This window comes from Podarcis gaigeae (assembly GCF_964106915.1).
Source record: "Podarcis gaigeae genome assembly, chromosome: W".
Classification (NCBI taxonomy): domain Eukaryota; kingdom Metazoa; phylum Chordata; class Lepidosauria; order Squamata; family Lacertidae; genus Podarcis; species Podarcis gaigeae.
In genome coordinates, this window is record NC_139695.1 from 19,949,609 (window position 1) to 19,975,910 (window position 26,302).

Below are 26,302 nucleotides of genomic sequence, written 5' to 3' on the forward strand. Positions count from 1 at the left end.
TAGAAATAAAGACACAGAACACAGTAATTTAGGTTAATGGGCTAAAATTAGGCCACAACTTTATTGGTTACAGGTGATGAGCGGTATTGGCTTAGGCATTGGTCCTATCGACTATCCAGCTTCAGCCTGATTGCTTGAAGACCGGGAAAGGTTAACACCAGCAGGGGGAGCCCTGCTGATGCACGTCAACTAGGGACTCCCCCGGGGTCACCACTCGGGGGCGCGCTTTAGGCCCTGACCTCCATAGGCTTTGGAGAAGGCAATGCCCCCTGGAATCCTTCACCGGACTACCCTTCAATATTTGGGGGAGGTGATGGTGCTCCTCCCCCCATACATCTACATAACAATACCCATACCATTCACTTGGTGGTATTGCAACCATCCTGTAAAAGCATCTTCAATGTGGTTATATGGTTTTAATTTCCAACCTCTTTCTGTTTTCATTAGAATCTATTTCATTAGAATCTATTTTCATTAGAATATATTTAACTTCTTCACAGTTAATACCTCCACAGGTGATATCCACCATGGTGTTTTTCTCTCTAACAGGTTTTTATACCCATCCCAAACCTCATATAATGGGCCTCTTATCACATCATATGTAAAGCTTCTATGGACTTTCACTTTGTCATACCAGAGATAAGAGTGCCATCTAAACCTGTTGTCGTATCCTTCCAGATCCAATAGATCTGTATTTTCTAATTTAATCCATTCCCATGACCAGTAGAGACAGGACACTTTGTATTAGAGTTTCAGATCTGGCACTGAGAATCCACCTCTTTCTTTTTTATCGACTAATAATTTAATCCTTGTTTTTTTCCACTGCCAGATGAATCTTGAGAGTATTTTCTGCCATTCTTTAAATTGTCCTGTTCCCCTGATTATGGGAATTGTTTGAAATTAAAATAGCATCTTAGGTAATACATTCATTTTAATTGCTGATAATCTCCCATACGACAACTTCAATCTATTTCATGTTTCCAAATCTCTCTTAATCTCCTTCCACACCGGTTGTTAATTATCATTATACAAATTAATATTCTTTGCAGTCAACCAAATTCCTAAATACTTTGCTTTCTTTACCACCAGAATTCCACATTTTTGTTGCAATTTTTCTATTTGAACTTTCCCCATGTTTTTAACCACCATTTTCATCTTATTCTTGTTCAGTTTAAATCCTGCCAACTGCCCAAATTCTTCAATTCCTTCCATTGCTTCTATCACACTGGAGTGCGGCTCTTCTAAAGTTAACACCAAATCATCTGCAAAGGCTTTTAATTTAAATTCCTTTGCACCAATTTTTATACCTTTTATTTCTGATGTTTCTCTCAATCTGTTTGTTAACAACTCCAGTACCACAATAAACAATAGTGGAGGCAGTGGACAACCTGGTCTGGTACCTTTTTTATATCAAAGTATTCTGTCAAGACATTGTTCACAATCAGTTTTGCTTTCTGCTCTGAGTATATTGCCTTTATTCCTTTCAGAAAAGATCCCCCCACTTCCATTACATCCGAAAATTTTGTCATAAATTGCCAAGAAATATTATCAAAAGCTTTTTCCGCATCTATAAACATTAACTTGGCAGGTTTATCATTCCTGATCTCCAAATATTCTATTATATCAACAATATGTCTTACATTATCCTTCAATTGTCGACCAGGAAGAAAACCTGCTTGATCTTTATGAATTAACTCTTTAAGAATTTATTTCAGTCTATTTGCCGTAAGGGTGTTAGTGGACCAATGAGATCAGCATGCACTACTTGGTATGGTTCTGTAACTTGTCTACTAGACACCTTAACTTTTGCAGCCATTTTGACCTTGTTTGCTGCGCATGCCTTACACTTCATGTGGTACCTGCAGGGTTTAATAGTCATACCTTCAACTAAGGCAGGCATTTTGGAAACTGGCTCAAAGTTTAAATGACCAAGTTTCCTGTGATAATCATGAATGCATGCTGCATGCAAAACCTTGTTAGTATCTGCAATACAAGTTTCATCCTGCACAACATCAACAGAATCATCATAAGGCAATACAAACAAACAATCAGCATAATCAGCATGCAATACATAGTCATCTTCTTTGGTGATGGTGCACTTCCTCTTCTTGAAGGAAACGTCTATGTCCTGTTCAGTCAGCTGCGAGTTGCTCAGTAGGTTGTGTGCAGCATCTGGAACAAAAAGAACGTTGCGTATCAATGCATCCAAGCTGTGAAGAACAACCGTTCCATAGCCTTGACTGGAGATCGTGTGGTCATCCGCTTGGTGAATCGCACCTTCCTGAGGAGTAAAGGACACGAACAGGCGTTTATCCCGACAGACATGCCTGGTTGCTCCCAAGTCGATGATGAAGAAAGATCTAGACGTCTTCTGGACCTTTGGAGTGAAGCGTGAGACCATTGCCTTGTGGTGCGTCGTCCTGGACACCGGACCTTTGCCTTTGCTCTGGCCTTTTCCACGCAATGAGCTTTCGCTGCGCTGCTCTGTCTTGGCCCTGGGATATCTGCATTCCCTCTTCATATGGCCTAGACGTCCACACGAGTAGCATTTCACTGCCTTCAAAGCTTTGGCGCCATCTGGTGGTTCCACTGCACTCTGGGATGACGTCTGTGAAGACTCCCCCTTACCCATGCAGCTAGCACCCCGGCGGTCTGCTTCATTCAGAATCACGGCAGTAACATAGTCTACTGTGAGCTGAGCAGTTGGCTGTAGAGCAATCTGAGTGGCAACAGACTCCCAACTTGGACCCAAAGAATGTAGTATCATGAAGGAATACACAGCCTCTGGAAAGGTGAGTCCTCTCTGTTGCAGCTCATGTCTCAGATTCTGCATCTCCATCAGATGTGCACGCACATCTCCACTTTCAGCAAGAGCCATACCATGCAGCCTGGTATAGTAGAACATAGTGGACCCAGCTTCTGTCCTCAAGTGAGCCTCTCTCAAAGCGTCCCAAATTTCTCTGGCTGAGGTCTTATCACGCAACAGACAGAGCTCTTCTGGGGATACTATCAATGTAAGAGTTCCCCTCGCTTTGGAATCCATAGTGTTCCATTCATCTGTAACTGGAGCTGGGGGGTTGTCTGTGATAACTTTAAACAGACCCTCTTTCTTTTTTTTTAATAAAATTTTTATTAGGGGTTTTTACAGAATAAAGTACAAAGACAATAAACAACCTTACTTTTATCTCAACAGAGTTTCATAACTTCTTTGGACTTCCTCACATCTCCCGCTGCCATTTTCATCATCATAAATTTTTTTCCATGCAATTTATCATCTAGTTTGCAAATTTTATAACCGCTTATTTAAATATAGTCCTCTGCAAATTTATTTCTCTTAATCTCGCTTTACATCCCATTCCGATCCGATTTTGTGGTGGCCAATTATTTATGATCAAACATCCTACTTAACTTTCCACCAAATCACAATATTTTTGTAAATAAGTCTTAAATTTCCTCCAATCTTCTTCAACCCTCTCTTCTCCCAGGTCTCGGATTCTGCCAGTCATCTCAGCCAGTTGCATATAGTCCATCAGCTGCATCTGCCATTCTTCCAGCGTGGGTAGATCTTGAGTTTTCCACTTCTTAGCGATAAGTATCCTTGCTGCTGCTGTTGCGTACAAAAAGAATGTTCGATCCTTCTTTGGCACCATCTGGCCGACAATGCCCAAGAGGAAGGCCTCTGGTTTCTTAAGGAAGGTATACTTAAATACCTTTTTCAGCTCATTATATATCATTTCCCAGAAGACCTTCACCCTGGGACAGGTCCACCAGAGGTGAAAGAATGTTCCTTCGTTTTCCTTACATTTCCAACATTTATTGTCTGGCACATGGCATATTTTGGCAAGTTTAACTGGGGTCATGTACCACCTATATATCATTTTCATTACATTTTCCTTCAGAGCATTACATGCCGTGAAGTTCATCCCCGTGGTCCACAACCTTTCCCAATCCTCAAACATAATATTATGCCCAATATCCTGTGCCCACTTTATCATGGCCGACTTAACCATTTCATCTTGTGTATTCCATTTCAACAGCAAGTTATACATTCTTGAAAGTACTTTAGTCTTAGGTTCTAACAATTCTGTTTCCAACTTCGATTTCTCCACCTGGAATCCTAACTTTTTATCCTTTTTAAAAATTTCTTGAATCTGAGCGTAGTGTAACCAGTCTCGCACTTTGTCTTTCATTTTTTCCAAACTCTGCAATTTCCAATTATTGCCCTCTTTCTCTATTATTTCCCAATATTTCGGCCATTTGGCCTCCATATTGGGTCTTTTTCGGGCCTTGGCCTCCAGAGGTGATAGCCATCTTGGAGTTTTATTTTCCAATAGGTCTTTGTATTTTGTCCAGACATTAAACACTGCTTTCCTGACAATATGATTCTTAAAGGCCTTATTGATCTTAACTTTATCATACCATAAGTATGCATGCCAACCAAATGCATTGTTAAAACCTTCTAAATCTAACACATCAGTGTCCTCTAGAAGTAGCCAGTCTTTTAGCCAGCAGAAAGCTGCGGCTTCATAGTACAACCTTAAGTCTGGCAGGGCAAAGCCCCCTCTTTCTTTCGCATCAGTTAATATCTTAAACTTAATTCTGGGCTTTTTGCCCTGCCAGACAAATTTAGAAATATCTCTCTGCCACTTCCTGAAACACTCCGTCTTGTCCACAATTTGCAATGTTTGAAACAAAAACAACATCTTAGGCAATACATTCATCTTAATAGCAGCAATTCGGCCTAGCAAAGAAAGCTTCAATTTTGACCAACTGTCTAAGTCTCTCTTAATTTCAGACCAACATTTTTCATAATTGTCCTTAAATAGACTCAGATTTTTTGCTGTTATGTTTACCCCTAGGTACTTTACTTTTTTAACCACAGTTAGTTCTGTTTCTCTCTGAAACCGTTCTGACTCTGCATCTGTCAAGTTTTTTCCCAACACCTTAGTTTTCTGTTTATTTAGTTTGAAGCCCGCTACCCGACCAAAGTCCTGAATCAATTGTAACACTCTTTTTGTGCTAGATTCTGGCTCTTGCAATGTCAAAACAAGGTCATCTGCAAAAGCTTTAAGTTTATATTGTTTCGCTCCGATCTGAATCCCTTGCACCAACCGGTCCCCTCTAATCAAGTTCAAGAGCACCTCCAGGACAGAAATAAACAGCAAGGGGGAAATCGGGCAGCCTTGTCGTGTCCCTTTTTCAATCTTAAACTCTTCTGTAACCACATTGTTAACTATCAGTTTTGCCTTTTGTTCTGAGTAAATCGCATCAATCCCATTTTCAAAACCCCGCCCCACTCCCATTTCTTTTAAATTCCCCTTCATAAATTTCCAAGAGATGTTATCGAAGGCCTTCTCCGCGTCTATAAAAATTAAAACTACTTTAGTGTTAATATTTGTTTGCAAAAGTTCCAAAATGTCAATAATGTTCCTTGTATTAGCAAACAAGTGTCTTCCTGGGAGAAAGCCTGCCTGGTCTTTATGAATTATCTCATTTAAAACTCTTTTGAGTCTTCCTGCCAAAACGTCAGCAAATATTTTATAATCCACATTTAAAAGGGAAATGGGACGGTAGTTCTTAAGTTGTGTCTTTTCAGTTTCTGATTTTGGTATCAATGTGATGAAAGCTTCCTTCCACGATTCAGGCGCCTTCTTTCCCTCCATAATTTCATTGCTGACCTCCATCAGTGGTTGAATCAAATAGTCACTTAATGTCTTATAGTACTTGGAGGTCAAGCCATCTGGCCCTGGAGACTTGCCCAGCTTCATATTCTGAATGGCATGTTCTATCTCTAATCGTGTTATTTTACTATTCAGGAGTGATCTATTTTCTTGTGATAGTTTTTTAAGTCCATTTTTCTCCAAAAATTTTGCAATCTCTTCCTCATTTTGTGGCCCTTGAGTGTATAATTTCTTAAAATATTTCTGGAAACATTTTCTAATTTCCACCGGGTTCTGAATATATCTTCCTTCTATTTCCAAATTTGTTACTATGTTCAACTTTTGTCTCTTCTTCAACTGCCAAGCCAGCAGTTTCCCACATTTGTTAGCCGATTCAAATGTTTTTTGTTTCATTAATTTAATCTTCCATTCTATTTCCTGATTTATCAGTTTGGAATATTGTGCCTGATGAAGTTTAATTTCTCTCAAGATCGGCTGTGACTTCGGGTTTACTCTTAGTTTCTTCTCTAACTCTTTAATTTTCCCCAAAATCTTATCCTTTTTCTCATTTTGTAATCTTTTCTTTATGGCGTTCTGTTGTATCAAGAACCCTCTCATCACAGCTTTGCTTGCGTCCCAGATTGTTCTTTTTTCCACTGCAGTGTTCAAATTTATCTCAAAGTAGTCCTTTATTGTTTTTTTGGCCTTCTTAATAATCTCCTGATCTCTAAACAAATTGTCATTCATCTTCCATCTAAAGGAGCCGGTTGGTAATAGTGTCATGTCCATTTTCAACGCGTTATGATCGGAGCAGGTCTTTGGGCAGATTTCCACTTTCCTAACCTTAGGAGCCAGACCTCTAGAAATCCATATTTGGTCAATTCTTGTCCAAGTCAGTTGGGCTTCAGAGAAAAATGTTCCTTCTTTCCCCAAGGGGTTCTTTGTCCTCCATATATCAATCCAGTCCATGTTGTCTGTCATTTCGAAAAAGGTCTTTGGTAGTCTGCCATCTTTAGTAACCTTTTGGCTTTGTGACCTATCCATGTTCGTTGAAACGATCCCATTCATATCTCCCATCATAATGATGTTATCATAGTCCAGATAATCCAGCATAATCTCATGCAACTTCTTGTAGAATTCTGATTTCCCTTCATTTGGAGCGTAGATTCCTAATATCAAAATTTTCTCTCCTTGGTGCTGTATTTCAATTGCCAAAATTCTTCCATGTTCATCTTTAAATAGAAATTTTGGTGAGAGGCTCTCCTTTGCATATATCACCACTCCTCTCTTCTTAACTGAATCCGAAGATATGAATTCTTGGCCTAACCTTTTATTTACCAATATTTTTCTGTGGAGCCTAGTCACATGTGTTTCTTGTAGACAAGTAATGTCTAGTTGCTCCTTTTTTAATATGTGAAAGATTTTCTTCCTTTTTTCCGGGCTGTTACAGCCATTTATGTTCCAGCTTAAAAGTTGCAGAGACATCCTGGATGGATCTGTTTAGTTTCCTTGGGATGGTGTTTTGTTCTGTGAGTCTTCAGGGTTCTGTGGTACAGGTACCTGTGGTGGTTCAGGCCCTGAGGGTAGTTCAAGTCCTTTATGAAGGTCCTCTCCGTAGGCAGTCAAAAACTTATCCCTATCTTCCAAAGTTCTAATTTTAATCTTCTTCCCTCTAAAGGTAAAGGATAATCCTTGGGGAAAGTCCCACCTAAAGATGATTGAGTTGCTTCTCAGCAGTTTTACTAAGTCCAAATATTCAGATCTGAGGTCCAACAGCTGTTTAGGAATGTCCTTAAAAATCTCAATTCTTTTGTCCGAAATGTTCAGGGATCTTCCGTAGTGCAGGCCCAAAATCTTGTCCCTTTCCTCCTTTGATCTCAACGTAATCAAACAGTCTCTGGGCTTCTCTCTCTTTATGAGTCTTCCAAGTCTGAAGGCTGACACAATTTTAAAGTCTTCCTCCTCTAGACCCCAGAACTTGGAGAATTCTTTGGTCAAAAACTCAGCTAAATTGCCTTCTTCCACTTCTGGTATCGATCTTATCCTTAAGTTAGTCTCCCTGTTCCGAAGTTCCAACATAGAGAGGTAGGTCTGGTGTTCCCCAACCTGCTTGCTGAGCGGCCTTACTTCTTTTTCCAACTCTCCCACTCTTTGGCTGGTCTCTTCGGCCAGTTTCTGATTTTCACCTGCAGCCTCCTTCAGTTGTCCGATTGCTTGTGCATTCTGTGCAACTTGCCCAGATAATTTGTTTAAAGTTTCTGTATTAAGGTCAATTTTCGCAGTTTGTTGGTCAACTTTCCTGTCCAAAGACTCCAATTTCTCAAGAATTCTCTCTAATACAGAACCAGATCCTCCTGAGGCCATCTCTTCTAGTTGTAATTCCTCAGTTTCTCCCTCCCCTGCCTGTGACAGGGAGGTAGCTTTTTCCTCCGAGGGCAGAGTAGGCACAGATGATCTGCGTGTTTGTGAGGCTGCAGTTAAGGTTGTCAGAGTTGTTTGTCTAGTTCTTAATCCCTTTCTTTTTGCGCCACTCATTCCAAAGTTATCTAGCAGTCAAGGTCAAGCTGAGTTGTTCCCATGAGAAAGCTACGGCCCAGGTGGTAGCAGTCAAACAGAGGGCCGGGAAATAGAAAGTAAAACAATGTTTTTGTTATAAATCCTCAATCCTCTAGGGGGAGCATAAAATGTCCTAAGAAGAAGAGTCCATTCCAATCATACAAAATCTGAACCAATACTTAGGGATCTTCACAAAAGTAGTTTTAGCAGAGTTGGTTTTAGGTTTGCCACAATATTTCAAGTTGTGCTTACTGGAGTTCCATAATGCAAGAACGTAACCATTCTGAACTCCCTCAGACTGTCTCAAAGTTTAAATGCAATGTATCCAAATTTGCAGTCTGACAGTTCTACTGCTCAGGCAGTTCTGACACCTGGGCTTCTTAAATAAAGTTGTAATCCACAAAGAAGAGGATATATAAGTCCTGATAAAAGTCCAAAAATCAGTTGCTTACAGTCTTTAAGGGGATTGAAAGTAATTTCTGCGGGTGCTCAATCTGAGCTGTCAAAAGTTCTCTCTATGCCTCCACTCCTCCTGCTCTTTGCTTTAAAAGTCAATGGCTGCGGAAGACGGACTTCCTTTTCCTCGTCTCTCCGCTTTCAGCTTGTTTTCAGTATTTTTAGTCCCAAAATTTAGTAAAGTCCTCAGTTACTCACGGGTTGTTGCGTTTTAGAATCTTGTGTTGCAGGAAGAAAGGTCGGCGCTCACCGGCAACAGCAGCGCGGCTTCGCTCCGCTGAATGCGCATAGACCCACAGCGCCGCTGCCCCCTCTGCGATCCGGAGCCCCTTACGGGGTTCCCTCAACGTTTCGGGGGTTGCTCCTGGCGCCCGCCGGGTCCCGAGACCGCAGGCTTCCGCTGCCTGCGGTTTTCCAAAATGGGTCTCCGCTTCGCCGTAGCGGACGACCCTTTTCCAGCGGAGCTTCCCTCTCCCGGTTAGGAAAGGGCAGCCATTACCGTTCGCGCCGCCTCCGGAAGTCCTAAACAGACCCTCTTTCTGCAGAATTGCATCTGCATACAGAACCCAGTCCATATAGTTTTTCTTATTGAGCTTAGGAATCCCAAAAGCATCAGCCAGCCTTGCATTTGCCATTTCTGCTGCTTTAAATCAAGCTGCGTCTTTGTTCTGCAGCTGCTTCATTCCAAAAGCACTTTTAAAAGATACTTTCGGTTTTCCAGCCTCCCCCAAGCCTGTGAGCTTGTGCTTTAGAGCCTTGTGCTTTAGAGCCTTTGCCTGTTGCCGTGGCAAATGGCCTTAAAAGTTCAAAGTCCAGCCATAAAGCCATCAACTAGAAGCTGGCAGGCTGCCCGGAGCAAGAGCACATACCTCTCATCAATCATCTTGACGCAGAGAAGATAACATCGGATCCGTTTCTCTGTTGACCCGACTTCTTGAGTCCATCCGTCAGTTTGACTGCAGAGAAGATAACCTGCATTCCATTCTTCTGCCATTCTTCTAGGCCCATTACCAAAAATGTCGGTATCTCCGCTCGGCCAAGCTGATAAAGCCTCATTTTCCTCCAGCCATGCCTTCGGAATCGCCTCCAACAAATACTTAATGACCTGAGCCTCAGGCACATTTCCATCCATTAAGCAGAGTTTCCAGCAGCATGCAGAAGCAATACACAATTCATACAGCCTACCTCCAGGTTAAACAAGCATTTTGCTCAGAATATAGGGATCATTTGTTCTTGCAACCACCGCTAAAAACTTTGCCACTGCTAATGTTCTAGCATTTGTCCAGTCTTCCAATAGGAACCTGACATAGTGAGCCTCTGATTTTCCCAGGAAAGGTACCAGCAAGGGTAGTATCAGTTCAGCCCTGGCTTGCTCATATTTTGCACAATGCAACAAAATATGTTTTATGGAATCGATGTCTTGAGCACACAAGCAAAGTCTGTCCTGGAAGGGAACTCCTCTCAACCTGCCATCCAACACTGCAGAAGGAAATACGTTTAGTCTGGCTTTGGTGAAAAGCCTTCAATAGTTTAGTTCCGGAGGCGGCGTGAACAGCAATGGCTGCCCTCTTCTAACTGCGAAGAGGGAGCTCCGCGGAAACGGGTCGTCCGCTACGGCAAAGCAGAGACCCATACCGGAAAACCACAGGCAGCAAGAGCCTGTGGCCGTGGGACTCGGCGGGCGCCAGAAGTGCCCCCCGAAACGGAGAGGGGACCCCGTAAGGGATCTCCGAACGTGGAGGGGGTATCGCGGCGCTGTGAGTCGATCGCTATTCCTGCGGAGTGAAGCCGCATAGCCGCTGTCGGTGAGCGCTGACCTTTCTTCCTGGAAAATACCAAACTTTGAAAAGCAACAACCCGTGAGTAAGGAAAGACTATAAGAATTGGAAATAAATTGTTTTAAATTCGGCCGAAAGCGGGAGACGTAAACAGGAAGTCCGTCTTCCGCTTTTGCTTCAGATCTAAAGCAAAAGACTTTGATGTTTGGAGCCTTTGGAGAGACGCTAAAAACAACTAATCTGCGCATCCATTGAAGCTGCTTGTATGCTAAAAAAGGATTTAATTTCTTTTAAGTGACTTATCTGTTTTATGGACTGTGTTTTACCTCTTCTGTTGGAACTTACAAACTTATTCAGAGAAGCCCAGGTAGAGGATCTGCCTGAAAGATAGAACTGTCAGAGTGCAGAATTGGATATTTTGTAATTTTGGCTTTGCTACAATCTGAGCTTTTATGGATTTGCTATATTGAAACATCTTTTCTGGCACTGGCTAGAGACATTGTAATGCTCTTTTAAACCAACTCTGCTAACTGCAAGAAAAATTGAAGGTCCCTTTTGGAACTTAATTGGACGGCTGAAACTAACTGGAACTTACAATTTGGCTTTTCCCCTCAAGACATATTTGAACTCCCTCTAGAGGCCTTTGGATTTACAGTTGTATGTGGCTTTGCTTTCTCTTTCCTTTCCTCCTATTTGACTGTCTACTCTCTGGGCTGCTAGATTCTCATGGGAACAACTTAGCTTGACCTTGACTTGTTGATAAAACTGGAATGAGTGGCACTGGAAGAACAAGAGCGGCCAAAGCGAAAGCTAAACAAACAACTTTAAACTTAACTTCACAACCGCGTAGATCATCTGTTCCTACTGTTTTGTTGGAAGAAGAGGTAGGAATTGTGCAACCACTGACGGAAGATATGGCTGCAGGAGCATCTGGTTCAGTATTAGAGAAAATCCTAGAAAAACTGGAAGCTTTGGATAAGAAAGCAGATGAACAAACAGCCAAGATTGAACAAAATACAGCCAGTGTAAATAAATTAATGGAACAAGTTGCATCGAACACTCAATCAATTGGAAGTCTATCTGAGACCACTGCAGAAAACCGCAAATTGGCTGAGGAAGCCAACCAAAAAGTTGAAGAATTAGAACAAGAGGTAAGACCACTGCACAAATTGGTTGGTGAACAGCAGGCGTATTTGTCTATGATTGAATTGCGGAATCGGGAGAACAATTTGAGGTTAAGGTCAGTGCCAGAATTGGAACAAGGGAATTTAATTGAGTTCCTGACAAAAGAATTTTCCAAGTTTTGGCCTTTGGAGGAGGTAAAGGACTTTAAAATTGTGACTGCTTTTAGACTTGGAAAATCTGTAAGGAAAGACAGGCCCAGAGACTGTCTGATTATTTTGAGATCTAAGGAGGAAAGAGACAAGATCTTAGGCCTACACTACGGAAAGTCACTGGACATTTCGGACAAAAGAGTTGAAATTTACAAAGATATTCCTAAACAACTTTTGGATCTTAGATCCACCTACATTGAGTTAGTAAAACTGCTGAGGAGCAACTCAATTGTTTTTAGGTGGGAATTTCCCCAAGGATTATCTTTCACATTCAGAGGGAAGAAGGTTAAAATTAAAACAGCCGAGGACAAAGATAAATTTTTGAGTGTCTACGGAGAGGACCTTCAGAAAGGGATTGAAAGATTTTCAGGGTCTGGACCAGCGCCTGCACCTACACCTACACCTTTGGGGTCTGAAGACCAGGACAAAAAGACACCACCAGGAGAGGAATAACAGATTTGTCCAGGATGTCTCTGCAACTTCTGAGCTGGAACATTAATGGCGCCAACTCCCCGGAAAAAAGGAGAAGAATATTTCATGTATTGAAAAAAGAACAATTGGACATTATTTGCTTGCAGGAAACACATGTGACTAGGCTCCACAGAAAAGTGTTAATAAACAAAAGATTAGGCCAAGAATTTATCTCTTCAGACCGAGTTAAGAAAAGAGGAGTGGTGATATATGCAAAAGAGAGCCTGTCACCGAAATTTTTATTTAAAGATGAGCAAGGAAGAATTCTGGCAATTGAGATACAAAATCAAGGAGAAAGGTTTTTCATATTAGGAATTTATGCACCAAATGAGGGGAAATCGGAATTTTATAAGAAGCTGCATGAGATAATGCTGGACTATCTGAACTATGACAACATCATTTTGATGGGAGATATGAATGGGGTGCCATCAACCAACATGGACAAGTCACATAGCCAAAATGTGACAAAAGATGGCAGACTACCTAAAACATTTTTTGAACTGACTGACAATATGGACTTGATTGACATTTGGAGAATAAAGAACCCCCTGGGAAGAGAAGGAACATTCTTTTCTGAAGCCCAACTGACATGGACAAGAATCGACCAAATATGGATAACTAGAGGTCTGGCACCCAAGACAAAAAAAGTGGAAATCTGCCCAAAGACCTGCTCCGACCATAATGCCGTAAAAATGGATATGAGACTAATTCCAACCGGCTCCTTCAGATGGAAGATGAATGACAATTTGTTTAGAGATCAGGAGATTATCAAAAAGGCCCAAAAAGCTTTGAAGGACTACTTTGAGATAAATTTGAACACTACGGTGGAAAAAAGAACCGTCTGGGACGCAAGTAAAGCGGTTATGAGGGGGTTTCTGATACAACAGAACACCATAAAGAAAAGAGCACAAAATGAGAAAAAAGATAAGATTTTGGAGAAAATTAAAGAATGTGAGAAGAAGCTAAGATCGAAACCGAAGTCAAAAGAGATTTTGAAAGAAATTAAATTCTATCAAGCACAATACTCCAAACTGATAAATCAGGAGGTGGAGTGGAAAGTTAAGTTAATGAAACAAAGATCATTCGATTCGGCAAATAAATGTGGAAAACTGCTAGCATGGCAGTTAAAAAGGAGACAAAAATTAAACACGATCACCAACCTAGAGATTGAAGGAAGAAATGTTCAGAACCCTGTGGAGATAAGGAAGTGCTTCCAGAGATATTTTAAACAATTATACACTCAAGGGCCGCAAAATGAGGCTGAGCTAGAACAATTTTTGATAAAAAATGGACTACCAAGATTGTCTCAAGAAAATAGATCAATCCTGAATTGTAAAATATCACGACTAGAGATTGAAGTTGCCATTCAGAATATGCAATTGGGCAAGTCTCCAGGACCAGATGGGCTTACCTCCAAATATTATAAGGTACTGAAAGACTATTTGATACATCCATTAATGGAGGTTTGCAACAAGATTCTGAAGGGGAAGAAAGCACCGGAAACGTGGAAAGAAGCTTTCATCACATTGATACCCAAATCAGAACTGGAAAAGACACAACTTAAGAACTACCGCCCCATTTCCCTTCTAAATGTGGATTACAAAATTTTTACAGACATTCTAGCAAACAGATTTTAAAAAGTTTTAAGTGAAGTGATTCATAGAGATCAGGCAGACTTTCTCCCAGGAAGACATTTGTTTGCTAACACAAGGAATATTATTGATATTTTGGAACTTTTGCAAACAAATATCAATACAAGAGCAGTGTTAATATTTATAGATGCGGAGAAGGCCTTTGATAATATTTCATGGAAATTTATGAAGAAAAATTTGGAAGGGATGGGAGTGGGACGGGGATTTGAAAATGGGATAGATGCAATCTATTCAGAACAAAAGGCTAAATTAATAGTTAACAATGTGGTGACAGAAGAATTTAAGATTGAAAAAGGAACACGACAAGCTTGCCCTATCTCCCCTCTGTTATTTATTTCGGTCCTGGAGGTGCTCCTGAACATGATTAGAGGGGACCGGTTGGTGGAAGGAATTCAGGTCGGAGCGAAACAGTACAAACTTAAGGCTTTCGCAGATGACCTAGTTTTGACTTTACAGGAGCCAGAATCTAGTACGAAAAGGGCACTACAATTGATTCAAGACTTTGGCCGGGTGGCGGGTTTCAAATTAAACAAACAAAAAACTAAGGTATTGGAAAACAACTTGACAGTTTCAGAGTCAGAAAGGTTTCAGAAAGAGACAGAGTTAAACGTGGTTAAAAAAGTAAAATACCTAGGGGTGAACATAACAGCAAAAAATTTGAATTTATTTAAGGACAACTATGAAAAGTGTTGGATAGAAATTAAGAGAGACTTAGAAAGTTGGTTGTCAGGGAACTGCCATCGGAGGGACAGGTGGTGGACAGGCTCCAGGAGAATAGGAGAGAATCTGCATCAGAGGAAGGAACCAGCAGGGGGAGTGCAGGAGTCACAGCGGAGGGGAGGCTCTGGGATACTTCTAGTGAGAATAGCGAAGAGGTAACAAGACCCCCGTTAGGAACTCCCACCCTTCGCCGGAAACTGTCACGCAGAGAGTCACGAAGGCGCATGTCCGTCAAACAGCTTTTATGTTGGCGTAAATTCCGTAGACGCCCACTGTCAGATTCTACCAGCGACTGACGGAGTCATGCTTTGGGGGCTCCGTTAGTGCCTCGGTTTGGATGACCAGCCAAACCCCAGAGGGATCAAGCTTTTACGCACAAGCAGCTCACTATCCCATCACAGCAATCTGACAGTCTTTGAAAGCAGCTTGTGCAAGCAGAGGGCATCATGAGCGAACCAGCCGGAACCGGAGGAGCAGGAGCAGGAGCTGGAGCTGGAGCAGGTCCAAGCCTGGAAGAAAGGTACAGGGCGTTGGAGGTCCAGCTGGCGCTGCAAACGGCGAGGCTCGAGGAGAGGAGGGCTCAAGATGCGGATAAAGGGAAAACCACCCCACTTGCCAGACGGGTGCCTGGATTGGTGCAGAAATTTGGGGAGGATCCCAGGAACTATCAAGCCTTTAGGACAGAGATGCAATATGCTCTCAATCTACTGTTTGATGACTTCCCCGATGAGAACTCTAGAGTGGCGTACGTGATTGGCCATCTAGAGGGAGGGGCGAAGGACTGGGTTCGGCCCCTGATGGCAGCCAATAATGAAATCTTAAAGGACACAATGAAGTTTTTTCGCGCCATGGACTTGATGTTTTCCAGCGAGATCGAGCAGGGGGTGGTGCGCAGACAGTTAATGGCGTGTAAACAGGGGAGCCGATCTGTACGTGAGTACTGGACTGAGTTCACCATGCTGATTCATAGACTAGGGTGGGACCTTGCTAGTGAACCTATTCAAATGCTGTTTGAAGAAGGTCTCTCTCCGGCAGTGAAAGATGAACTTTCCCGGGCGCCTAGGGCGGAGTCTATGGATCAGCTGACTAAATCAGCGCTGTCCATAGGAGCACGCCAGGAGGCTAGAGCTATGGAAAAGCGCGAAGGAAAGGGGGAACGTTGGAAGGACTTCCGCATTCCAGAGATTCCGGAGCAGCCTTTCCCGCCAGCAGAGCCGATGGAACTTGGAACAGCGCGCACGCGCAGTTTCAAACACCAGTGAAGGGCGGAAGAAGGAGGGAAAGAGCGGCAAGAGATGCTATCTCTGCCAACAGCCAGGTCACTTTGCCAGAGTCTGTCCGCAAAGGAAGGAATGGCAAGGGATGGCGGGAACTGTTGGGGGGAAGGAGGAAGAAGAAATCACGGAGCAAGTAAAAGCCAACGCCTGGTTGCCAACATCAGGGCACAGCAGCCAGGCCAGGGAGTAGTGAATGTGCCCACGCCGGAACCTCCAAGACCAGCGCTTGTGATAGAGGTGTTGCTGGAACTGGCAAACGGACACCCACTGAAGATAAAAGCGCTATTGGATTCAGGTAGCTCATGTAATTTCATGAGTAAGGAGTTTGCAGCTGAACACCAGATACAGACTATCCCATTAAGTAAGCCTTTGCAGGTTACCACGATTGATGGGAGGGAGCTGTTGGGAGGAGAAGTGAGCCAACAGACTGTACCAATGATAATGAGGGTGGCAAGACACACAGAACTGATAGCGTTTAACGTAGCCACCTTGGGAGGAGCTCCTATTATCTTGGGTATGAGCTGGCTGGCGCTACACGATCCGCTAGTAGGCTGGCATCAGAGAGTGGTTTCCTTTGGATCAGCACATTGCCTAGAACACTGCAAGGAGGGAGAGGCTCAGGCAGGGGCCAGGGCCACTCTAGCAGGGATGGAAGTGATGGACAAGGGGAAGGTGCCACCACAATACGCTGACTTGATGGACGTCTTTAGCGAAAAGGAAGCAGATAAACTGCCCCCGCACAGACCCTTTGACTGTCAAATTACCTTACTCCCAGGAGCACAATTGCCAGTGGGCAAGCTGTATGCAATGTCAGACAGTGAGATGCAGGAGTTAAGGGAGTTCATTGACAAGAACCTCAAGCGAGGTTTCATCAGAGAGTCACGAGCGGTGGGGGGCAGCCCAGTGTTCTTTGTGGACAAAAAAAACACGGGCAAGCCCAGGCTTGTATGTGATTTCAGGGCCCTAAATGCAGTGTCAGAACCAGTGACTTTCCCTATGCCTAGAATTGATGACATTCTAACACGGGTGAGAAAAGGGAAAATTTTTACCAAGCTGGACCTTAGGGGGGCATATAACTTGATACGTGTGAGAAAGGGGGATGAGTGGAAGACCACTATGTTCACCCCCTTGGGGGCTTTTGAGTACCGGGTTATGCCTTTCGGATTACAAGCGGGCTCCGCCTGCTTTCAATCATTCATGAATCACGTCCTGGGGCCACTGCTCTACAAGAACTGCGTAGCCTTCTTAGATGACGTCCTGGTGTACTCAGAGAATGAGGAGCAGCATGTGCGAGATGTAAGAGAGGTACTGAGCAAGCTGCGAGAAAACCGGCTGTGGGTGAAACTGGAGAAGTGTCAGTTTCATACCAGGGAGGTGGAATTCCTGGGGTACCGGTTGTCTGACAAGGGATTGGCCATGGATCCCAGCAAGGTTCAAGCGGTACTGGAATGGAAAACACCAAAGACCAAGAAGGACGTGCAAAGGTTCCTGGGCTTCGGAAACTTCTATAGGAAGTTCATCAAAAACTTTGCCCATTTAACAGCGCCCATCACGGATTGTCTTAGTAGCAAAAAGAAATTTGTTTGGACGGAAGAAGCGCAGCGGGCGTTCGAACGTTTAAAGCAGGCGTTTGCGTCGGAAGAGCAACTTTTGCACGTGGATCTACAACAACCAATGAGAGTGGAGACTGACGCGTCAGACCGAGCGGTGGGGGCCGTTCTTCTCCAGCCGGGAAAAGATACGTCTGAATGGAGACCGTGTGCATTCTTCTCGCGGAAGTTGAACAAATCCGAGAGGAACTACACAGTATACGACCGAGAACTGCTCGCCATTCATGAAGCATTCCGGAAATGGCGGCACTTGCTGATTGGGGCGCAGCACAAGGTTCAAGTCCGAACTGACCACAAAAATCTGGAATACTGGAGAACAGCCCGAGTGCTGAACCAGAGACAAGTGCGATGGGCCCAGGAGTTCTCCAAATTCCACTTTGAGATTCGTTACGTGCCCGGCTCCGAGAACGTGAGGGCGGACGCTCTTTCCAGGAAACCTGAGTACTTAGAGGGGGAGGGAGCGCCTGAGGCAAGGCATGTAATCCCTGAAGACCGCTGGGTGTGTGGGGCGGCATTGGTGGGGCAGAGGGAACTGATAGAGGGTACTGAGAACGATGAATACGCCCAAGAGAAACTCAGAGAGCTCAGGAGGACAGAGGAGAACACAGGGGGGTTTGAAGAAAAGAACGGGGCGTTGTATTACAAAGGGGCACTGTACATACCCGATGGGGAACTGAGGGGCAGAGTACTCAAGCAGTTGCATGACAGCCCCACAGCGGGACATTTTGGACAGCACAAAACCATGTGGTTGGTTACCAGGGAGTTTTGGTGGCCCAAGGTGAGGGAGGACGTACGGGAATATGTCAGGGGTTGCGACAGGTGCCAGCGAGCGAAAGGAGAGAGGGTGGCGCCAGCGGGGCTATTACAACCCTTACCCACGCCAGAAAGGCCATGGGAGGCAGTATCCATAGATTTTATGACGGACCTGCCAAAATCCAAAGGCAAAACAGCTGTCATGGTGGTGGTAGATCTATTAACCAAGATGTGTCATTTTATAGCTTGTTCACATGCGGTCACAGCGGAGGAAACCGCCAAGTTGTTTGTAGAACATATTTTTAGGTTGCATGGCGCCCCCTTGAGGGTTTTGAGCGACAGAGGGAAACAATTTACTTCCAGGTTCTGGAGGAAACTTATGAGCTTATTGCACGTAGAACTCAGTTTCTCAACTGCCCGGCACCCAGAAACAAATGGGCAAGCGGAAAGGGCAAACGGGATTTTACAACAATACCTGAGGTGTTATGTAAAAGACAGAGAAAATGATTGGGTGGATAAGTTACCTCTAGCAGAATTTGCCTACAACAACGCGGAGAACGTGTCCACAGGGATGAGTCCCTTTCTGGCAAATTATGGGTGTCACCCCCGGGCATTCCCAGGAGAGGGAGGGGAGAGGTGGAGCGTGCCGGCGGCGGAATATTTTTTTGAAGAGATGGAAGCGATCCACCGTCAGCTTCAACTTAACTTAGAGAAAGCCAAGGAAGAATATAAGAAGCAAGCAGACAGAAATAGGAGGGAAGGTGAAACTATAAGGGTGGGAGACCGGGTGTGGTTATCCACCCAAGGACTACCGTTCAAGGGCGGGAGTAAGAAATTGAGACCCAAAAGATTGGGACCCTTTGAGGTCATACAGCAGGTCAACCCAGTAGCATTCAAACTCAGGCTGCCCAGTCACATGAAATTACACCCAGTATTTCACAGGTCATTACTGTCGCCGTACCGAGAGGGACGTGAGTGGGGGGAGCGTGAGAGAGAGGCCACCCAAACGCCCGTGATAGAAGAGAGAGAGCGCGACATGAACGTGGCAGGAATCATTGATTCCAGGTGGAAGGGGAATCAGGTGGAATATCTGGTAGAATGGGAGGGGGAAGTAGAGTCGGAAAACACTTGGGTACCAGCAGAGGTAGTCAATGACGAGGTCTTAATAGAAACATTTCATCAGCGTTTCCCAAGAAAACCGCAACCCGTGGCACGATTTAGAAGGGAACACTTTGGGACCACCGATGAGGAAGGAGAGTTTGAAGGGTTCCCAGAGTCAGGGGTGGGTGAGGAAGCCGACTCCGACGAAGAAGAGGAAGACGGGGAGAGAGACGGTACGCTGTGGCTAGAAGTGTTTGAATCCTCGGACGACGAGGAGAGTTCCTTCAGGGGCTTTCCACCCTCACTGCCAGTGGGAGAGGAGGCGGGAGGGGGTGAAGGGGGCCCTGGGGGGGAGGTGGATGTCAGGGAACTGCCATCGGAGGGACAGGTGGTGGACAGGCTCCAGGAGAATAGGAGAGAATCTGCAGCAGAGGAAGGAACCAGCAGGGGGAGTGCAGGAATCACAGCGGAGGGGAGGCTCTGGGATACTTCTAGTGAGAATAGCGAAGAGGTAACAAGACCCCCGTTAGGAACTCCCACCCTTCGCCGGAAACTGTCACGCAGAGAGTCACGAAGGCGCATGTCCGTCAAACAGCTTTTATGTTGGCGTAAATTCCGTAGACGCCCACTGTCAGATTCTACCAGCGACTGACGGAGTCATGCTTTGGGGGCTCCGTTAGTGCCTCGGTTTGGATGACCAGCCAAACCCCAGAGGGATCAAGCTTTTACGCACAAGCAGCTCACTATCCCATCACATTGGTCAAGATTGAAACTTTCCTTGTTGGGTCGAATTGCTGCTATAAAAATGAATGTATTGCCAAGGATGCTGTTTCTATTTCAAACTTTATAGATTGTGGATAAAATGGAGTGTTTCGGGAGGTGGCAAAAAGACATTTCTAAATTTGTCTGGCAGGGCAAAAAGCCCAGAATTAAGTTTAAAATACTAACTGACGCTAAAGAAAGAGGGGGGTTTGCCCTGCCAGACTTAAAGTTGTACTATGAATCAGCAGCTTTCTGCTGGCTGAAAGATTGGCTGCTTCTTGAAAACACTGATGTCTTAGATTTGGAAGGATTTAATAATGCTTTTGGATGGCATGCATATCTGTGGTATGACAAGGTTAAGATTCACAAGAATTTCAAGAACCATATTGTAAGGAAAGCAGTGTTTAATGTCTGGACAAAATATAAAGACTTATTAGAAAATAAGACCCCAAGGTGGTTATCACCTATGGAAGCTAAAGCTGTGAAAAGACCCAATATGGAGGTCAAATGGCCGAAATATTGGGAAATATTAGAGAGAGATGGAGACAATTGGAGATTGCAGAGTTTGGAGAAACTAAAAGACAAAGTGCGAGATTGGCTACATTACGCTCAGATTAAAGAGGTTTTTAAATTGGATAAAAAGTTAGGATTCCAGGTGGAAAAATCGAAACTGGAAACAGAACTGTTAGAACCTAAGACTAAGGTACTCTCAAGAATGTATAACTTGTTGCTGAGGTGGAATACACAGGATGAAGCGGTTAAATCAGCTATGATAAAGTGGGCACAGGACATTGGCTATAATATTATGTTTGCTGACTGGGAAAAGTTATGGACCACCGGTATGAAGTTTACGGCTTGTAATGCCTTAAAAGAAAATATTATGAAAATGATATATAGGTGGTACATGACCCCAGTCAAGCTAGCAAAAATATACCACTTGTCAGACAATAAGTGTTGGAAATGTAAGGAAACTGAAGGAACGTTCTTTCACCTCTGGTGGACTTGCCCCAGGGTTAAGGCCTTCTGGGAAATGATATATAATGAGCTGAAAAAGGTATTTAAGTATACCTTCCCTAAGAAACCAGAGGCCTTCCTTTTGGGGATTGTTGGCCAGAGGGTGTTAAAGAATGATAGAACATTTTTTATGTATGCAACAGCAGCAGCAAGGATACTCGTCGCTAAATATTGGAAAACTCAAGACTTGCCCACACTGGAAGAATGGCAGATGCAACTGATGGACTACATGGAGTTAGCAGAAATGACTGGCAGAATTCGAGACCTGGGAGAGGAAGCAGTGGAAGAGGACTGGAAGAAATTCAAGGACTACTTACAAAAGCACTGTAAATTGTACGAGAGTTAAGAAGGATGAGAGATTTGAAAACAATTGGGCACCATAAAATTTGGTGAAAAGATTGCGAGAATGAGTGAATTTTATGAGAAAAATAGATTTTGAATAAATATTATGGTAAGATTAGAGATTTAAGATCTAGATAAAATTATTCAAAGTTAGAGACAAAATATTGGAAAAGTGTACAACAAGAATGGAAACAAGGTGATAATTTGCTGGTTAAGGTTCTATAAATTTGGAAAGTAGGAGTGAGAGACGTGAGGGAGTCCAATAATGAAGAGAAGGAACATTGTTTGTACTCTGTTATGTTGTTTTTATTTCTTTTTTTTCTTTTTTCTTTCTTTCTATTGTAATAAAAAATCTTCAATAAATTTTTTTTAAAAAAAAAAAGAAAGAAAGAAAAGCCTTCGATAGTTTAGTACTGTCAGGTTTTTAATGTAAGATGTTAACTTAAAGACATACCCATATTGTACTCCTACTGCCAGCGGACTACAGATTGCGTGTGATCGAGATCGCAAGTCACTGTGTGCATTATCCCATAATCTTTGCTTTAGCATCTTTTGGGCGCCTTCATAACCCAGGTAATACAGTTGGGGGGATGACAGACCAATAGAGGTGGCTTTTTTAGCCATGATTTTCTGCCATTTGCTGACAAATTCCTCATTGGTCAGGTGTTGGTACAAACTCTTCCCTAGATCAAACACAGAAATCCTGAGCCAATGTTTTAGGGCAGCCCACCACGCTTTAGTTGAAATTGGGCATTCACCAGCTTCTAACAGAAGGGATGGCGTTGGGGACACAGCTGGGTACCTGCGGCAGAGATCGTAGAAATTTTGCCTGAAAGCCATCTAGCTTTGGCAGGTCCCCATTATGCCAGACATTTGCAGCGTACAGGAGTTGGGAAATGGGTTTTGCGTTGAAAACCTTTAAGGCTGCTGGAACATATTTGCCGCCCTTTGTGAAAAAGAATCTGAGTATGGCTAGTTTTGTGATCTCCGCCTTTTGAAGGGAGGTTTGCCAGTGGTGCTTCCAAGATCCTGTATGATGGAATGTGAGCCCTAGATAACTGAAGTATTTGATCTGTTCAAGGTTATGGCCATCCAGCACCCATTTAGACCGGGAGAAGCTTCTTTCGAAAACTAAAATTTTAGATTTTTCATAATTAATGGATAAACCATTTCCAGAACAGTAATCAGAAAATTTCCTCAGCAGATAATTCAAACCTGGTCTGGAACGTGAGATGATGGCCGCGTCATCAGCATATAACAAGGGGGTCCTTCTCATTCCTATTTTTGGAAGGTGTCCATCTGGGTCCATTAAGCTCTCTTCTAGGTCATTTAAGAATAGACAAAACAATGTGGGGGCCAAAATGCATCTCTGTCTCACCCCCCCCCCCCAGTCATCTCGATGCTGTTTGATAACTGTCCCTGTCGACTGCATCGGACCTGCAGTTTGGTTCCATTGTACAGGGCTTTTATAAGAAAGAGGAGTCGTTTGTCCTGCAAAATCAGATTTAATTTGGACCATAGCTGGGATCTGGGGATGGAGTCAAACGCTGATTTCAGATCCATGAAGGCCACGAAGAGTTTACCCTGTAGAGGCCTGGTATACTTCTCAGCTAGGAAGGACAGCATTAGACAGTGGTCTGATGTTGAATGGTTCTCACGAAAGGCTGCCTAGGCTTCAGATAGTATATTATGTTCATTTAGAAAAGTTGTCAGTTTGCTACTGAGGAATCGGGCATACAGCTTCCCAATTATTGAAAGCCGGCTAATTGGCCTATAATTGGCCTATAATTGGAGGGTACATTTGGGTGGCCTGTCTTAAAGATTGGGACTACTATAGCATGTTTCCAGCTATATGGTACCTTACCCGAGTTATTTACTACTGTAAAAAGTGCTGCGAGAAGCGGAGCCCAACAGTGCTGGTTTAATGTAATCAACTCCGCTGGGATAAAGTCTTTGCCGATGATCTGGTTATAACAATTGAAGAACCACTGGAAAGTGTAAAAGAAGTTTTGGAAGAAATAGAACAATTTGGAAAAATGGCAGGATTTAGACTGAATAAGATAAAGACTAAAATAATTGTTAAAAATATGGAACAAAATAAGATAGAAATAATGCAACAACAGCCGGAGATAGAGGTTGTGAAAAAAGTAAAATATTTGGGGATTTGGTTAACACCCAAAAATATTGACCTGTTCCAGAATAATTATGTACCGGTTTGGAAGGAAATAAGGAAAGATTTAGAGGTGTGGGGCAGAATGAAACTGTCCTTTTGGGGCAGAATTTCTACGATAAAGATGAGTGTGCTTCCAAAGATGCTATTTTTATTTCAGACTATCCCCATTATAAAGGGGTTAGGGATTTTCAAAGAGTGGCAAAAAGTGATTTCATGGTATATCTGGCAGGGCAAGAAGCCAAGAATAAAATATAAGTTATTAACAGATGTGAAAGAAAGAGGAGGCTTCGCCCTGCCAGATATGAAATTATATTATAAAGCAGCATGTCTTTGCTGGTTAAAAGAATGGATAAAATTAGATAATAAGGAATTATTAGATCTCGAAGGTTTTGATAACAGATTTGCATGGCATGCTTACCTATGGTGTGATAAGAAGAAAATTCACAAAGGTTTTGGGAACCACATCTTCAGGAATTCGTTGATAGAGGTATGGGACAGGTACAAAAATTTACTGGAACCAAAAGTTCCACACTGGCTATCTCCGTTAGAAGTTATGAGTGTAAAGAAAATTAATATGAGAGGCAATTGGATAACATATGGCGAAATGGTGATTAAAGAGGAGGGAAAATGGAAGTTAAAACCATACGAACAAATTAAAGAACATGTATATGATTGGTTGCATTATTTACAGGTTAATGAAATGTTTAAAAAAGATATAAAAGAATGTGGATATGGAGAAAAAGATTCAAAGTTTCAAGTAGATATAATAAATAATGAATGTAAAATTCTGTCAAAAATGTATAAAATATTGTTGGAATGGAACTTGAAAGATGAAGAGGTTAAATCGGTAATGATACAATGGGCCAAAGACTTTGGTTATAATATACAATTTGATGATTGGGGAAAATTGTGGAAAGAAAATTTGAAATTTACTGCATGTACTGAGTTGAAGGAAAATTTTATGAAAATGTTTTACAGATGGTATATCACGCCGGTAAAATTAGCAAAAATGTATAAGACATGTAATAAGTGTTGGAAATGTAAAGAAAAAGAAGGAACATTTTACCATATGTGGTGGGAATGTAAGAAGGTCAAAGGTTTCTGGGATGCGATTTATAATGAATTGAAAAAGATGTTAAAATTTACTTTTGTGAAGAATCCAGAAGCTTTTCTTTTAGGAATGACAGGAAAAGAAATAAGAAGAAAAGACTGTAAACTCTTTCAGTATGCAGTTACAGCGGCAAGGATTTTATTGGCTCAAAAGTGGAAACAAGAGGAATTACTGACAATAGAAGAATGGAGATTGAAATTGACAGACTATGCGGAACTGGACAAATTAACTGGGAAAATCAGATATGTCCGAGACCAAAGGTTCATCGAAGACTGGGGAAAGTTTGTATATTTTTTTTTGTATTTTTTAAAAAATAATATTTTATAGGTTACAAAAAGAAAAATAGAAAACACCATATTAAACAAAAACAAACCAACACATCACAATAGGGAAAAAGAAAAAAAGGAAAAAGGAAAAGGAAAAAAAATAAAATAAAACAATTAAAAAACACAATGAACCTTCCCATAACTTATCTTTCATTTGCTTGTTTCCTTGACCTCCTCACACCTCCCTTTTTTGTATTCTAGTTTGGTTAGCTATTTCAGCAAATCCTTTCCATCTTTTCCAATTTTTGTCCTGTAACTTATCTTAATATAATGTAACTTTACTTTCCCTCCTTTCACCAATTAACAGACTGTTTTTTCTTAATCCTTTATAACATTTCTGCTAAAACCACATAACTTCATTCCAACATCCTTCTAACATTCCTTAATTTTACAATGTTTCTGTAAATAAACTTTAAATTTCTTCCAATCTTCTTCCACCGACTCTTCTCCCTGGTCTCGGATTCTGCCAGTCATTTCCGCCAATTCCATGTAGTCCATCACGTTCATCTGCCATTCTTCCCGGGTGGGTAAATCTTGTGTCTTCCAGTACTTTGCAAGAAGTATTCTTGCTGCTGTTGTGGCATACATAAAGAAAGTTCTATCCTTCTTTGGCGCCAATTGGCTGACCATGCCCAGGAGAAAGGCCTCTGGTTTCTTCAGAAAGGTATATTTAAATTCCCTTTTTCATTTCATTATATATCATTTCCCAGAAAACCTTAATCCTTGGGCACGTCCACCAAAGGTGAAAGAATGTACCTTCAGTCTCTTTACATTTCTAACATTTATTATCAGGCAAATGATAAATTTTTGCAAGCTTGACTGGTGTCATGTACCACCTGTAGATCATTTTCATTATATTCTCTCTTAAGGGATTACATGTCGTAAACTTCATACCTGTGGTCCATAACTGTTCCCAGTCAGCCATCATAATGTTATGTCCAACATCTTGTGCCCATTTAATCATAGCTGATTTCACCGTTTCATCCTGAGTGTTCCATTTCAACAGCAAGTTATACATTCTTGACAAGTTCTTAATTTTGGGATCTAACAGTTCTGTTTCCAATTTTGATTTTTCCACCTGGAAGCCAATTTTTTTGTCCAAATTATATGTTTCCATTATTTGGTAATAATGAAGCCAATCTCACACTCTATTTTTTAGTTTTTCAAAACTCTGAAGTTTTAATCTTTCTCCCTCTTGTTCCAAAA

At 42.5% G+C, this 26,302-nt stretch overlaps 2 long non-coding RNA genes across 2 annotated transcripts in view; both read left to right on the top strand.

Moving 5' to 3' along the window:
• Window positions 1-26,302, top strand: part of LOC310836013 — a 795,471-nt gene that overhangs the window by 101,128 nt on the left and 668,041 nt on the right. The gene's annotated exons all lie outside the window — the stretch shown is intronic.
• Window positions 1-26,302, top strand: part of LOC310835985 — an 85,717-nt gene that overhangs the window by 36,340 nt on the left and 23,075 nt on the right. The window lies entirely within an intron of this gene.